The 15389-nt window shown below is 39.8% G+C and overlaps 1 long non-coding RNA gene across 1 annotated transcript in view; it reads left to right on the top strand.

Moving 5' to 3' along the window:
• The window catches only part of LOC136291658 (uncharacterized), a 52957-nt gene extending 37788 nt beyond the window's left edge, over window positions 1-15169 (top strand). The window contains exon 4 of the long non-coding RNA XR_010721642.1: window positions 13704-15169. This is a non-coding gene — a long non-coding RNA (uncharacterized lncRNA). The remainder of the gene's footprint in view (window positions 1-13703) is intronic.
• The last annotated feature ends 220 nt before the right edge of the window (window positions 15170-15389 follow it).

Genomic DNA, 15389 nt, shown 5'->3' with positions numbered 1-15389 from the left:
TGAGGTTAAATTCCCAACTAGAGCAGAAAATTCTTGCATGACCTTGGACGAGTTTTTTAATCTGTGGTGTCTCAATGTCCTCACACAAAAGGGGTGCAGGGATTCTCTCACAATTTCCCTGTTCCACACATACATGTGACAAGCTTTCCAACATGGGATCTGCCCCTTCCACCTGTGCAGCATTTGGCGCAATGACACCCTGAGACAGAAGGCCCCTGTGTACCCCTGAAGTCCAAAGACACTTCCCTCACAATGTTCTAGATGGAAAAATCTTCACTGAACTTGGCAATGAGACTTCAGAGTCTCATTAAGGATTGGTATTCCAAGAAGTTTTTCCACATAAACATATGCATGTCTGAGTTCCTTGCGTTGCTTGCAACCTGGTTTGGTCAACAGGCTCTGGACAAATAAGACCCCATTGCTTTTGATGACAGCCAGGATTCAAAAATGCTTTTTCAGTGGCTTGATGAAATGACGGATAGTGAGAAGGTAAATCTGAGGAAGGGAGTATATCTGAAAATCTGATTTTTTTTTTATTCCCAGCAGTTATCAATTGCTGTAAGAAAAGATACTGCTTCTCCTAATGGCTCTTGCCTAATTATTAGGCATTCTAAACGGCAAAAAATTGAACAGCACCCTTTTCTGGTGAATTTGTCACAAGAGGAGAAATAGTGCTTGCCCCAAAATAATTTGCCATGCCAGCAACATGAACCAGGTTAAGAAAAGAACCAGAGGTTAGCAAATTATTTCTTTCCACAGCAAGGATTTCATGCTGATGCATTGACAGTATTCTAACAGCACTCATCACTTAATGGTGCATGTTATGAGATACAAGGTGGATCAGAAATAAAAAGCACCTTTGACCTTATTTCTCTGCTGTGAGGGGAAAAAAAGGTTTCTAGAATGGTCAGAATTGATCACAAAATCAGGATGCTTACAGCCTCAGGCTGGAAAGGCCTAAAAACTGCTGTGTTCCAGCAGAGTTCACATCATGTTGCTCAGGGCTTTTCCCAGTCAGGTCCTGGAGGCCTCCAGGAGTGGAGCGTGGCCCCACTTCCAGGGCATGACTGTCCTCTTGTCTTACGGAGCTAATTCCTTCTACCTGAAATCTCTGCTCTACGTAGATTCCACATCTTTTGGAGGTCACAGATTCCTCCATTTCCGCAGAATCATAGAGTGATTTGGGTTGGAAGGAACCTTTGGAGATCATGTAATCCAACTTCCCTGACCTAGAGCAGCTTTGCAGAGAGTTGTATGCATGCAGGTTTTTAATATCTCCAGAGAAGGAGACTCCCCAAACTTTCTGGGCAGCCTGTTCCAGTTCTGTCCTCTTCAAAGGAACAAAGCTTCTCCTCATATTCAGATGGAGCTTTTCTGTGCCTTGCCTCTTTTCCTGCTGCAGGGCACTACTGAAAAGAATCTGGCCCCGTCCTCTTGAAACTTGATGTTTGGGCTGTTTGGCCACAGGCTGTGGATCCACCGGAGTGCATTTGGAGTGAGCTGTCTAAATCCTTCTTGGCCACCCTGATGTCACACAGCTTGCTTGCTGTCTCCTGCAGTTCAGCTACCTGCTGCACTGGGATGTCCTTCGCCTGGGCACATCTTTTGTGGGCACCTCTGCTGCCTGTCCCTGCACCAATTACCAACGATTCTGCCTTTTTTATTATTATTATTATTATTATTATTATTATTCCAGAGGAAATTTAATTACACCCCAGTGTACTGTCACATAAAATGACCCAAAACCAAGTGCAACTACTGTTGGGGGGAAAAAAAAAAACAGCCATAACTCTGCTCTTGAGCAAAACAAGAGAGGTATTTCTCACCTGCATGTCAAGATTTATAGTGTTCCCAGAAGACGCCTCATCCTAAAACAGAGAGCACTAGCTAAGGAATGGATATGTGAATCCACAGTTCCCTTTCATTTGGAGAGGCATCCAGTGCTATTGGGATCATGTTTCATGTGAAGAAAACGAGCCTGATGAGCTCACAAAATAAGTCCTAAGGGGGGATCTCGGTCAGATTACTTTAATTTAAAGGTCTCGATTGCAAATGAACGAGAACAACCAGAGCAGCTCTTAAAGCAGAAAGAGATGGTAAATTACAGCAAAGAGGCACAGTAAGAGGAAAACATTTCAGCAGCACAAAGAAACGTCCAGGAGCTGCTCTGTCACACTCGTGCCAGCAGAGAGCAGTGGCAGAACGGTGAAGGATCCTGCCTGGATGTGTGGATGTGCCAGCACATCTCCTTCAGCGTGCTGGCTGATTTAGCATTACTGCTCCTGCATCTCACACTGCGCGTGCAGGGCTGTGCAAAGGTCTTGGCTCTTCACCTGCTTTCATCACATCGTTCCACTGTAGGTCAAAGTCTCATCCAGCAGATGTTTAGCAAGCTGCAAAATGACAAAAAAGGCACATTTTCTGCACGAAATCTGAAGCATCACTTTAACAATGTAGGAGCTTTTTTATAACATAGACCACACTTACTTTTTGTGATGTAGGTCCTGTTTGGATGATTGCGTTTCATGGTGTTACGAATTTGAAGCCAGATTTTGATTCTATATTTTGGTGGTTTACCCAGGATATTTAATTTAAGAGGATATTGAATTTTAAAAGGTACCAGCTGTTCCTCAACAGTTAAACCTGCTCCAAAGTATAAAACTTAGAGAATGTCAGCAAAAAGATATGCCATATGTTTTGAAACACAACTGATGACACTGGCACTGTGTGCTTGTTATTGTCAGTTCTTACGTGCTGGACAACCTGAGTCACTTCTGAATCATCATTCCATTGAGAAAGAATATCCCAGCAGAGAACTGACTGTTCCCCTTGATACATCCAGAGAGAATTTAATCTAAATTTGGTCAAGTAATTTCCTTCTTTAATTTTGCACATGTGTTAGTTATTCCATTCTCTGGAGATGCAATCTGCATTTCTACTTATCTCCATTATCACAACATGGGGAATGTCTGTTGAATGATTTGCTGTTTCTTCCTTTTTGGGTTTTACTGTTCATTCCCAATTGTGAAAGCATAGCGCCCTCCCATAATCTGTAACTAATTGTCCATCACATTCTATTATTCTTGTTTATCATTTAGTATATATAAACTGCATTGTTTATAGGAATAAAAGATTGCTCTAGTGAGGCAAATGTATTTATTGCCCTTATGAGGAAAATGTTCTGACTAAAAACCTATATGCTTATATAAAAATACAGCAGAACAGTGTAACGTATGTAAAGTATGTTTGTACTTGTGTCCCTTTTAATCTAGAAAAGTTGGTTTTCCTGCTAAGATTCCTCTTGTTTCACGTGTGTGTGTGTGTCTAAATGGCAGTGCCCTGAAAGGGCATTGAAGGGCCACTCATTTGTAAGTGTAGCAGGTCTGCTTCTGGCACAGAAAGCTGTTCCACAGAAGGGGTTTGGGAATCACTGGCTGCTCATGCAAATTTACGTTGTCAGTCTAGCAGTGAAAGACAGCTGTGCAGAGCAGAGAATGCTACCAGGGCTGGCAGGCAGCATCTGGCCCTCTGCTCAACAACCCATCGTTCAAGCATATTGAACTGGAAACCAGAAATGTTGTTTCTCGTACTGTGCTCTAAGTAAAACCTCGGAATGGTCACAGTCATAACTTGTGGTAGCAGATGATGTCTGAAAAAAAGGTGAACATTACTTTGAGATGTGCTCACAGAATTAATATTATAGTTATACAATTCTACATTTACTATTACATTAGCAGTGACAATGACAGAATTATAAAGCAGAAGATTATAAGCTGAGAACCAAACAAATCCATGCGCTTTGATTGAGTAATTTGGGTTTTTTGGGTGGTTTTGGGTTTTGTTTTTGTTGTTTTTTTTTTTTTTTTTTTAATTGGTTTTCTGCATGTGCCATTGTATTTTTAAGTGGAGACATAACCCAAGTTGCTGGAATATATTCTGATCTTCAGTAACCAGCATTTATCCAGAATAATTACTGGAGTTAATATTGATGAAAATCACAATTTGGCCCACAAACTTGGCATGACATTTTCAGTGGAGATATTTGACTTTGCCTTCAATAATTGTTCATTTTGAATCTGAGAGGCAGCTTGGTAAATATATAAAAATTAAGGCCTGTATCCTTGATGCCTTTTGGTGGTTAAAATTATAAGAGTGATCTGCTGTCAGCTGAAATGTTTAAACCAGTATCATCCAATACTGGTATTCTAGTATTGACCACTGGTACTGGTATTGCAGAAATGCCTTCTGCAGGGCTGACCTTGCCTTCAGGCAGAGATATGGGCTTGGTGATGAAATCCATTCCAGACCATTTAGTCATGATCCATTGCCCTCTTGTCTTCCCTGCAATGGCAGAAATGTGCACTTGCTGCTACTTCTAAATAGGAGTACAGGTGTTTTTCAAGAAGTTCTGATCTGGTATTCTGTGAGCTGTCACAGCAATGAAAAAATTAGGGCTAGAGATACCTGTAAAAGAAATAATAATGTCCCTGATTACTGCATCTTTACTCACAGATGTGGGATGGCTTCCAGTAATGTAAGCTACCTGTCACTTGAGTCCCAAACTGGTGTTTTTAAGTTTCGAGTAATGTGATCTCAGTATTAATCCTGTGATCTGAAAACTCTGCCTTTTTCAGGTACCACAGGCTGGACACCCAGAAAATTACTGAATAATTTTACACAGGAGGTAAATTAATACATTTTTAAAGGGATGCTCTTTTGAAAGCTGATTTAGAGCTAACGTGAGGAAAAAATGAGTTTGTGTTTTGATGAACTGTGAAGCTGTTGTTGCCCTTATGTGTGCTGTGGATGAGGCTAATGATACGTGGATTTAACGTAATGTGTCTGAAATTTTAGGTTTCGCATTAGGTGGAAGACTTGTGTTTGTTAGATGGTCATGCACGGCCTTGTTACAATTTAAAATCCAGTGTGTTTTCAGTTGATGACTGGAAGCAAACTTTGTTACTGTTCTGGAGTTTAAAAAACACAAAGTGCACTGGCAGAAGAAAAAAGTGAAGACAACAGTGAATTAATGTGTGTGTGTGTCCAAATGGAAACATATATGTCACTTCAGTAAATAACTACTAGCACGTTAAAATTTGTAACGCTATGCACAAAACATGACTTCTTTTTTTTTTTTTTTTTTTTTTTTTTTTTTTACTGTCTGGTAAAGGGAAAAGAAAATCTCATCGTTCCTTGTGTGTGCATGCAAATGTATTTGTGCAAAATGCACCCATTCTATTTTCAGCAAGTGATTCAGAATGTCAGCTGAGTCAGCACAGACTGAAAGAATATGATTGCTATACATCAGTGATATGTAACCTATAGATAAGATAATGCTCCTAATGTACTAAACTCTTCCAGAACACCTTACAGAATGCCAAGTTTAAATGTGTTGTTCCAAAAGCTAGTCAGAAGACAGGACAGTAACCTGGATGCACCTGGTGTGATATTTAAATTTCCTGCTGGCCATTACTGGCTACTCTAAAGCACTTTAGAGTGGCTAATAAGAAAGGCATTATTGTAGCAGAGGGATTCAGAAGAGGATAAACAGCATAAACAAGTAACTATTTTCTAAAAATTATCCTGATAAGCTTTTGAATTTAGTCCAACAATCCTGTTAATGAAGACAGTAGCTTGCAGCATTTTAGAATAAAGCAACATGAAAAATCAAATTGCATCAATTAAAAGCCTGCAGTAAACACAATAAGCTACTGTAGAGTTAATATATTTTTGAGGAAGGTGACTTTATTCAACATATGTAAAATGAAATGGTGAGAAAAGTTTCAGTTTGGATGCTCTTTTCAAAGTTTCAAGTGTGGTCAGAGCTAGTTGTTTAGAGAGTTGCTAAGAGATAGTAGAGGTCTGTCCTCTGTTATTTTGAGGGATCTTTTGTGTAATGGATTTGTCAAAGTAAAGAGGAAATGATAATTACAGAATGAGAAAAAGGCAAAGAGAAAGGGACCAGGAGAACCAGATTGTGCCAGTAGCACAAGGAAACATAAAAACCTGGTAACTGCATGGCGCGGCTGTTGCAACTTCATGCTCTGCTACATCAGGGCTAAAATACATTGGTAATTAATATCCCTGTTCCTAGAAAACTGCATAAGGATTATTTTTTGTACCGTTTGCTTGTTTAAAAGAAGAAGTTCCGAGGATGATAACTGAAAATGCACAATAACTGCTCACATTAAATTCTTCGACTGATTCCTTTTCATGATCCCTCTGAGGGAAGTAAGATTCCTTAGCTCCAATTGTATGACACAAATGACATGCAGAGTCTGGTTCACCCTCATTAGCTTTATTCCCATCATACTTTCCACTGATACTGTAAAGGTTCTTTTGCCCAGCAGGTTTACTTCCACCCAGCAAAGAGAAAAAGCCCCTTTTAAAAATTTTAAAAAAAAAAGGAAAGGAAAATCAGTGAATGTAGGTAAACACTGGGGAGTTTACCATTGCAAACCTGCTGCTAATGGCTGTGTGTGACTACATAAACTTTCCTGTGATGCTCCATCTGCAGAGCAGCCCTTAAACCTCTGTCTGTCCAGTTATCTATCACACCCTCCTTCCATCTTTGTTATCTGTTTTCGGCTTCTTACTTTCCTTGAAATGGGTTCTTAGGATTCAGTAGCATTCAAAGTAATGATGTGGTAAACTTTTGGCATCCCTGGGACAGGTCTGCAAGCTGCACTGTGTATTTGTCTATTAATTACACTGTGATCCATCACTCTTATCAAAAGAAACAGGATGAGGGAATGCCTGTTAACCAAATAAAAGCACAGTATCAAATAAAACAGCTCTCTGAGAAAAAAAAAAAAAAAAAGCATTCGGTAAACCAAAGGAAAGCACAGAATTCATCGTAAACAGAGCACATGTTTCTCAGCAATAAATTAGCCTGAGCATAGTCTATTCGCATTCCACTTTGTGTTACTGTAGCTGTACAAACTATTATGCAGAAAAAGACAGCACAATCTTGCTTGCAGAACCAAATCAAGCATTTACTTTGGCTCCTCGAATAAAGAAAGTTGCTAGATTTTCCCAGTGCATTTTTAGAGTTTATTTCTATGAGGTGAATTTTTGTTTGTTTGCTTGGGTTTGGTTGGTTGGTTGGTTGGGTTTTCCCCCAGTTGTTTTTACTGAATAATGCCAGTGCTGGTATTAGACGTGGAAGTTTATTGTCACAGAAAAATACCTTGAGCATGCTGTAGTCCAGAGGCCACAGTGATGGATTAGAGTTTGGCTTCAGTCTCTCCTATTTTCTCCACTGGGCCTGGTTTTGCTAATTCAGAAGAGTGAGGACTGTCTTCTGCAAGGTGTTCATGTATTATGAAGCCTCTACATGGCTGTGCTCATCTTGGTGGTGACCTTCGTGCAATAAAATAAACAGCAATCAATTAAAGAGTCCATTCACCAGTTAACTAAAGTAGAGGATCACCAGCTAATGCTGGTTTTTCTAGTCTTTATCATGCTGAAAACCTGGCACACCATCCTTCTGACTAGTTAGGTGCTCGAGGTATTTTAAGTCTGATCAGTACTGAAGTCCAACTTAAAACGTTGCCTTGCAGATCCTTGGACTGTCTTTCTTTCTGTTGTTTAAAAGTTTATCATTCAAATGGCCTAGGAAATATATAATGTAGATATTTGAATGTATCTTCACCTTAAAAATAAACCCACGGGGAAGAAAAATGGGGAAATCAGACAGGAAGCATGATTTTACAATTGGTGACTTGAGACAGAGAGCCCACAGACCTTAGCTAGTGTAGTAACTGAGTAAAATTTTTGAGAAAATAGTAAAATATTGTGTCTTTTCATTCCACACCTCTGTAAAAATTACCATTAGTGCAGTAATCATAAAAATGAATGCAGTGTTGCGATTGTTTAGCAGACTTTACTATCTGCAAGGACTAGGCAATACCACAAATTTCATCTGAGGTAGCATTCTTTGCACAGTGAATACAAACATTTCCATTAAAGCTAAAGATGAGCTACTGTGAACTCCATTTTAAAATATAGATTACAGTTTATGCTGAATCCTTCTGGTTTTACACTTCGTTGTTTTTCATTTCTCAGAATGTGACAGAGGCAGAGTGCCCCATGAAGCTTCCTGCTTTGAGAGATCTTGATGGAATTGTTCCAGTTCTGCCTGTGCAGCTTCAAATGCATTTCTTTTGTAACTGATTTTAAGGCCAGATGACAAAGAGCTTAGCCAAGCACAGTAGAAAGAAAACTGAGGACTGTGTCCTGCCTGCTCAGTGACTGGATGTCCAAATGTGCAAAAAAAAAAAAAGTGAAAAATGCTTTCTTATAGACTTAGGTTATAGTTCGATTATATTTTTCAGTGCGTGATTTCTGTATTTGGTAGACCCTGCAAGAGTACCTTAAGATCTAAGGATGCAAAGAAGTTAAAGGTTTGTCTTGGAATGGACAAAGTAAGGGACAAAGTAAGATGAGGTATGCCTTTAAATACAATAACCTGTTTATCTAAAAGAATTATTTGAAAAAAACCCTACCCTAATGCAGTAATTCAAACTTTTTCAGTGTGCAAGTCTGAAAATCTTTCACTGATGGTCTGAGTCCTGATTAATTAAATCTTACTGTCCTGAGCTTGTTTCCTTTGATAATGTCTTGTGGACATGAAAGGTAGTCCATGGATTCTCAACTATCTGCAGGCTACAGGTTTTCAGCCTCTTTCTTGCTTTTTAAAAAAAGCACATGGAAAATAAATTTCTAATTAGAATAAGGGCAAAGTTTTCTGGGTGTTTTCCTTCAGTGATTGTTACTATTATCTCTGATCATGCTAAGAGGAAGCAAATGTGGATTTAAGCTCCATGATCCAGAAGGATCTCCCTCTTATGAGTGGGAAAGTAGTGATTCTTGTCTAGACAACTAGAATAACTATTTCTTGTTGAAGAGAAGTGAAAGCCGTGAAAGCCATGAGTGAGTGATCACACTTCACACTTCAGTCTGTTTGGGGTAACAGGATAAAGCACAGTTGGTCTGATATGTTCTCCACCACTCTCAAGTGCCTTTTCACTGCCTTCTTTGCAGGGCTTTGTGCCTGTGATGGAAGTCTTGGCTGAGCATCTCTAAGACAGATGAGGGTGAATCTCAGCTCTTACTCTTTTCTTCCTGCTGTGAAGCGGAATTTGTACTTTAGGGAGGCAAAATTTGCTTCCACCTGCACATTTTTTTCATCTGTGCTAAGACTGTTATTCAGGGTAAACCTGTGAAAATTTATTCCCTTCTCCCGGTTCCCATCCTTTCCTTACAACTGGCAGGCAAGATTTCACGTGTGTGTATTAACAACTGTCTCTTTCTGAAGAGCAGATTAGCATGATAGATCCCAGATTATCAGAACTCTGAATCGAACAGAGTTATCTCCCCTTTTTTTTTTTTATCTTTCAAAATATTATATCCAGGAAATAGTTCAAGATTCTCCTATATTTCCTCAGTACTGATACACTTTGAATTATTACAGTGCATTTTGAGCTATCTCTGTGGAAGCTGAGAAGGAATCAGACAAAGTCCTTTACTGCAGAAGCAGTTTGTTGGGGTGTCTTGATGGATATCGTTTGCAGAGGTGAGCAGGCCCCATTTCCTTTTTTTATTCTCTATTCTTGAGCTGCAATGGATTCAATGTATTTCTAGAGAAGGCTCAGCTGGGTTTCTCTTTGATGATCAGCCAGACAACCTTTACCTGTGAGTCCGAAAAAAGCAGCAAACCAGAGGTGACGCTTCAAATGCTGCACAGGGCCTTTTGTTTTATCTCCTTACCTATTTATTACCATCAGCTACCTTGGGGAGACAGGAAGAGCAAGACCCCCAGCTTGATACCAATTGTGCTGGCTCTTAGCAAAGTAAAGGATAAACTCAAGGAACTTCAAATGGACCAAAATGTTCTCTACCCAAAGAGTGGGTGGGCAGGTCTTACCTACTCAGAACGTCTCAGCTGTTCTCTTACAGCTTCTCTGTGCCTCTGTTTCAGTACTGGTTTGAATTGGCAGGTACTAATACTCTCCTGCCCACAGGAGAAATATGAAGATTATTCAGTGTTTCTAAAAAGATGAACAAAGATGCCCCTACAGAGCTCTCTGTGATGTCAGCAGGGCTGAAAAGCTTGCTGGTTTATTTTGCTGGCAGTTAGAAAAAGTTTTGCTACTCACTAGAGAAAAAAGCTGCTTTTCCTCACTGTTTGGTGGGCTGGATTGTCCTGTGAGGTTTGAACCAGGACAGGTGGTGTGTGATGCATGAGCTGGGCTACACAGCGGGTCTGCTGGACAAACTGTATGCTCTCTGAAGAAAATCCCTCCAGGACCCACCCATTCCTGGCCTGTCACATCAGCAATTCAGGACATCTCTGTACCAATCTGTGCAATGGGAAGGTGAGGCTAAGGCTCTCCTGTTTTCCATTTCCTGACCACTGTTCTTTTCTTGGGGGAGAGTTAAGCAGCTGCTCATATCCAGCCATGCCTGGAGACATGCACAAACTCTCATCCTAGCACATAGGGCTTGGGAGAAGAAACCAACACCCACTTTACCACAACTTCTTTTCAGGTACTTGTGGAGAATGATCAGATCTCTCCTGAGCTATCTTCTCTCCAGACTAAACATCTTCAGTGGGCAGTGGCAAATATTCCATCTATTTTCAGCCTTTATGTGTGGAAAATAGAAAAAAAAAAAAATTCTTGTTTCTGCATCAGTTGCAGTATAAATCTTAATTTAGAAGCTCAGTATTGAAGATACACTGGCTTTTCACACAGCTCTCTGCAGAACTGCAGAGCTGCAAAAAAACAATGGGCAGCATTTACCCAACTCTACAGCATTTCTATTCGGCAAAGTATCAGAAACTCCTCTTTAAGAGTAATGTCATGTTTGGGGGTTTGAGTAACGTTCCCACATAAAAACATGCATTAACCATCAGTTATCTTACAAGGGGGGAATAAAGTAGATATCCATTAGTATATTAACTCGTTGGCAGTAATAGCAAATAATTATTCATTCGTGCAATCTCTTCTTGATGTTTCTGCTGCTGCAATTTTTAGAAATACAAAATGTTCTCAGGTATATTCGAGATCTATTGATGGATGTTCAGTTGGTGTCAAGCCCTTCAAGCAAGCTGGTCGTCTGGATTGCTGCCTAGTTAATCTGTGATTAATGAACGCTTCCATTTTGTATGTGAATTTGGGAGCCTGTGTTCTTGGCATTGTTGAAGTATGTAAATGTCTTCCTCAGATAAAACATGACAGACAACACCTAAAATACAAGTGCTTTGTTCTGCTACCTGTCACATCAAGGGAAAGGTCTGCATTCTTAAAGCTATGAATTTAATTGGAAGAGGAGATGAGCTGGCAAATTCTCTGTACTCAGTTCTTTTTGTGACATCCTCTCAAGTAATTTTGCATACTGAAGGGCAAAACCAGCAGATGAGATATATTGATGTCCTTAAATATAACGCATTTGTAAATAAAGACCTGCAAACCCTTTAAAGTAAACACTTTAAAGAGCAAATACACATTATTAAAAAAAAAAAAAAAAAAGCAGATGACTTTGTCAGGTGCTTTGCTGAACATCTGGGCAGATGAAATTCAGAAGAAAGTAATGGTTTAAAAAAATCTAATTACTCTGAGTGAGTGAAATCCTGAGTGGTGATAAGTGCTGGAAAGGTCCTTTGGAATTAATGGGAATTGTAGGAACTTCCCAGTTCCTAGTTTGCCCCAGTGTCCATAGAAAAGGCCTCTTTTAACTGTTGGTAATTAAAAGATTATTCTTGCAATGGAACAGCAAGCTGCACTTACACCGTGCTGCAATCATTACCTTGCAATTATTTCTTCTTTAAGGCTTTCAGAAGTAGCTCTTGAAGCTGACAGCTGCAGCCTACAACATATCAAGTGCTTTAGATAGCTACTTAAATGGAAACTCAGATGAGTGTAAGGTCAGGCTCTCCACAGTACGTTCTAATTAGATTTCCCCTTTCCTTCCGAAAGCAGATCACATCTGGCCCAAAGACAGAAGCCCATTGTGCCAGACGTGGAATAGAATAGGTGTTGTTTTGTACTTCCCATCTCAGAGAGATAATGACATGGAAAATTAATTCCCTTCCACTCTTTACTAATCTTCCATCTGTTATTGCGTTTGTTTGCAACTGGATACAAAAGCTAATCACAAACTTCTGCTTAAAAGGGTTTTTTTGTTGGCTCCCACGTCAACTTTAGCTGATGCAGACAAGGTTGTTGAAGCAGAAATGTTGCAAAGCAGTGTTCCACACAGCTCAACTGTATGTGCAAGACAGGTTTAATAATATTTGCTGTTGGATCCTGGCACACTAGAGCAAAAATCAGATGTGCACCAGACTTTTCACTTAGTAGCATGTGTCAAAATGTGGGAGTGAAGGGAACAAATTTGTGTAAAGTCTTGACTCCTTTAAAGTGCCCAGAATTTCAGAAGAACGGGATTTCACTATAGTACTTTCAAAGAAATGGAAATTACTGCAAGGGGAATTGACAGCTATGGAGGAAACAGTCAATGCCTGTATGGAAAGTGTTCCTGATTTTGTTACTCATTTATTTTTGCATTGTGTCTCAAGACCACCAAAGGGAGTAATTTCCCTCGAGCTGTTGGAGAGAAAAGCCAACTGAACTTCCAAAAACGATCTTAGGATGAGCAGCATTATCATAGGAATGCAACAGCCAAGCCATGATGGGGTATTTGCTCAAAAGGGAGGAAGAACATGAGAAAAGCCTGTAAGAGCCTGAAAAGCAACACTGAGTTGAGTGACAAGCACACCAAGATAATAAATCACAAACTGTTCTTCCGGAAAGCAAAAATCACTGTAATCTGTGCTTATCCATTCTGACCTAGGGTCCTCAAGGTGCTGTATGCCAAGCAGTTAATAAATACTGTCTCTCTGAACAGGCTGCCCTATGTCACTATAAAATGTCTCCTTCTGCATCTGAATAATGAAAAGGCAAACTCTCAGTGCAGATCCACCCTGTAAGTGAAAGAACCCAAAGTGAGAAACAAGGTGTAAGGGAGGAATCCAGTCAGAACGGATCAAAAGACTTGGCAAAAATAAACGGAGTGCTGATAGGTTGCAGTATTGTATTGCTCTTTGAGGCAGCCCACCGCAGGAGCTGTAGCAACAAAATACTAATTTAAAAGCTCCCTCCTGAACTGTGATTTTTTTTTCTGCTTTTACTTTGTGTAAACATATTCCAGGAAGCCTAATTGAAGCACGTGAATAGTTCCATTGAAAGTAATAAGATTAATCATGCTGGAAGCCAAAAACATTGTTAAGTATCTTCCTAAACAATGGCTCGGGCTTCCTTAGGGCCCTCTCATTGTTGTAGTACTTCCAGTGGAATAAATATGCGCAGTAAACTACTGAGCTGATAAATCCTGTTTCTTCCCAGGAATGCTGTCTGTAATTTCCCTAAATGTCAAAACCTTCTTAGCATTTTCAATTTTATTTTTCAGTACAGCCATCTCCTCCATATGTTGTCCATATTTTTAAATTGATTTCAAAGCTTGTAAGAACGTTTTAGAGATAAATCATTGGTTATTTTTAGGTAACAGTAAAAACCAGTGTAAAATATATATGAATATCAAGGTACAGAGATATAAGTAAAATGGATGTGTTGGTATCTGTTTGCTGGGAAGGTAAACCCCTTACTCATTTAAGTTTTTATTTTCTGTGTCTTTCATCCTAGGACGTACGTGAATAGAACTGGAAGAAGACTTTTCCTGTCCTTTCCTATCCACGAGCAACGTGCTTGATGGAGGAGATGGTTCATTCTGCAAAGTACACTCTCTTTGGAGAAATGCCACAGAAATCACTTGTGCTGATGTGGAACACATGGGCTCCAGGGTGCAGGTAACAGGGAAAGTCACCAGGCCTAGTGGGAGCTGGGTACTGTGACTGTGGCCATCCCCTTTCAAATCTGAGCTTTGTTTTCCTGAGCAGATTTGTCCATGAATACCATACACCATTAGATTTTACATGGAAAAATAACAGCTTCTGGTCCTAGCACGTCTGCTGGGTTGTCAAGAGGAAACACACACATGCTAAAATGAAATCCCAAGTTTTAGAGTAGCAGGAAGGTGCATCAGCTTAACTCCGTCTTTGGAGCCAACGAGGTGTGGATATTTCTAGGGAGCCTTCCTGACCCAATGGCTCTTGAGGCCCAACCTGGGGGTAAGGAACTGGTGTAAAGTATTGAAAAATGTGTGAAAAGATGCCCCTCTGCTTCTGGCACCTTTTGTACAAAGATATTTTCTGTTGCAAAGGGACACATTAGTGAAGAGATAGACTTGTAAATAGTTGGCCTGAAAACTGTGCAAACCGAGTTTAAGGTGGACAATGCATATGCTTCTTAGATTAACTTTGGGTTAAAGAGAAAGGAAAGCTGGTAGCCAGTTTGAAATTTGCATTGAAATTTGGCAGCTTCACACATGAGTTCCAGTCTGTGCTCTGGGCTGAGCTCTCCCGAGGAGACAGACTGAAGACAGTCACAGTTTGTGATTCATTTCATGACACGTGAAAAATTTTCTGATGGTGTTTGTGCTTCAGCGTTTGTGGATCTCAGAGTGATTGGCTAAGGAACAGACTGCCCATATTAAGCGCAGGATCTAAGTGGCTCACAAGCAGTGGATGAGCAATTAATTTTCAGTCAGAAGTAGTTATGGTGTGGGAGAGGAAGAATGCAATTTGCAGCAAGGGTTTTAATGCAATCCTGAGAATATAAAATAGAAGTTTTGTTTTATTTGGCACTTTCAGTGGTCTCCCAGTGGAAGACAAATGTTCACAATTCAGTAAGGCTGTTGATCACCAGTGAGAAGAGCCAGCGGAATAATTAAAGCATATGAAAAAATGTTATTAAAGAGGAAGTTTTCCAGGAGCTCAATCTACTTAATCTATCAAGTCTAAGGTGAAAGGGTGGTTGCAGTAGTCATTATATGAGACATATAATTTATATGTTCTCATAACTAATGACAAGTACAATTTTCCTACAGAGGGCTTTCTGAAATCTATCAGATGAAAATAAAGCAAGTTCTGATGTTTGAAATTGATAAATTGAGAGGCAGGGGATTAAATATTTTTTAAAAATTGGACCCCCACTTGCCAGCAAGCCATGGATTATGTCTTGCTGGACACATCTTAAATCAAGAACCGACAATGCTTCATAAAATATGAATTGCTGGAATGACTTGTGCCTTTGTCTCTCTCTTGTGACTTTTTGAGTTTTGCACTACTCCTGACAAGAAAGTACGTGCTACATGTAGGTTACAATGGTTTTGGATGTAGACTAATGGCCTTTAATGCATGCTTGTTTTTCCCTTAGGACCTGCTAGAATTTTAATAGTCCCTTTATAGAAAGAAATAGCTAAAACATCCC

The sequence above is a fragment of the Chamaea fasciata genome, unplaced genomic scaffold (genome assembly GCF_029207755.1).
Source record: "Chamaea fasciata isolate MVZ Bird 193981 ecotype frontalis unplaced genomic scaffold, bChaFas1.0.hap1 SCAF_7, whole genome shotgun sequence".
Taxonomy (NCBI): domain Eukaryota; kingdom Metazoa; phylum Chordata; class Aves; order Passeriformes; family Sylviidae; genus Chamaea; species Chamaea fasciata.
Note: the sequence above shows the minus strand (reverse complement) of the source record. Positions and strands in the feature narration are given on the sequence as shown.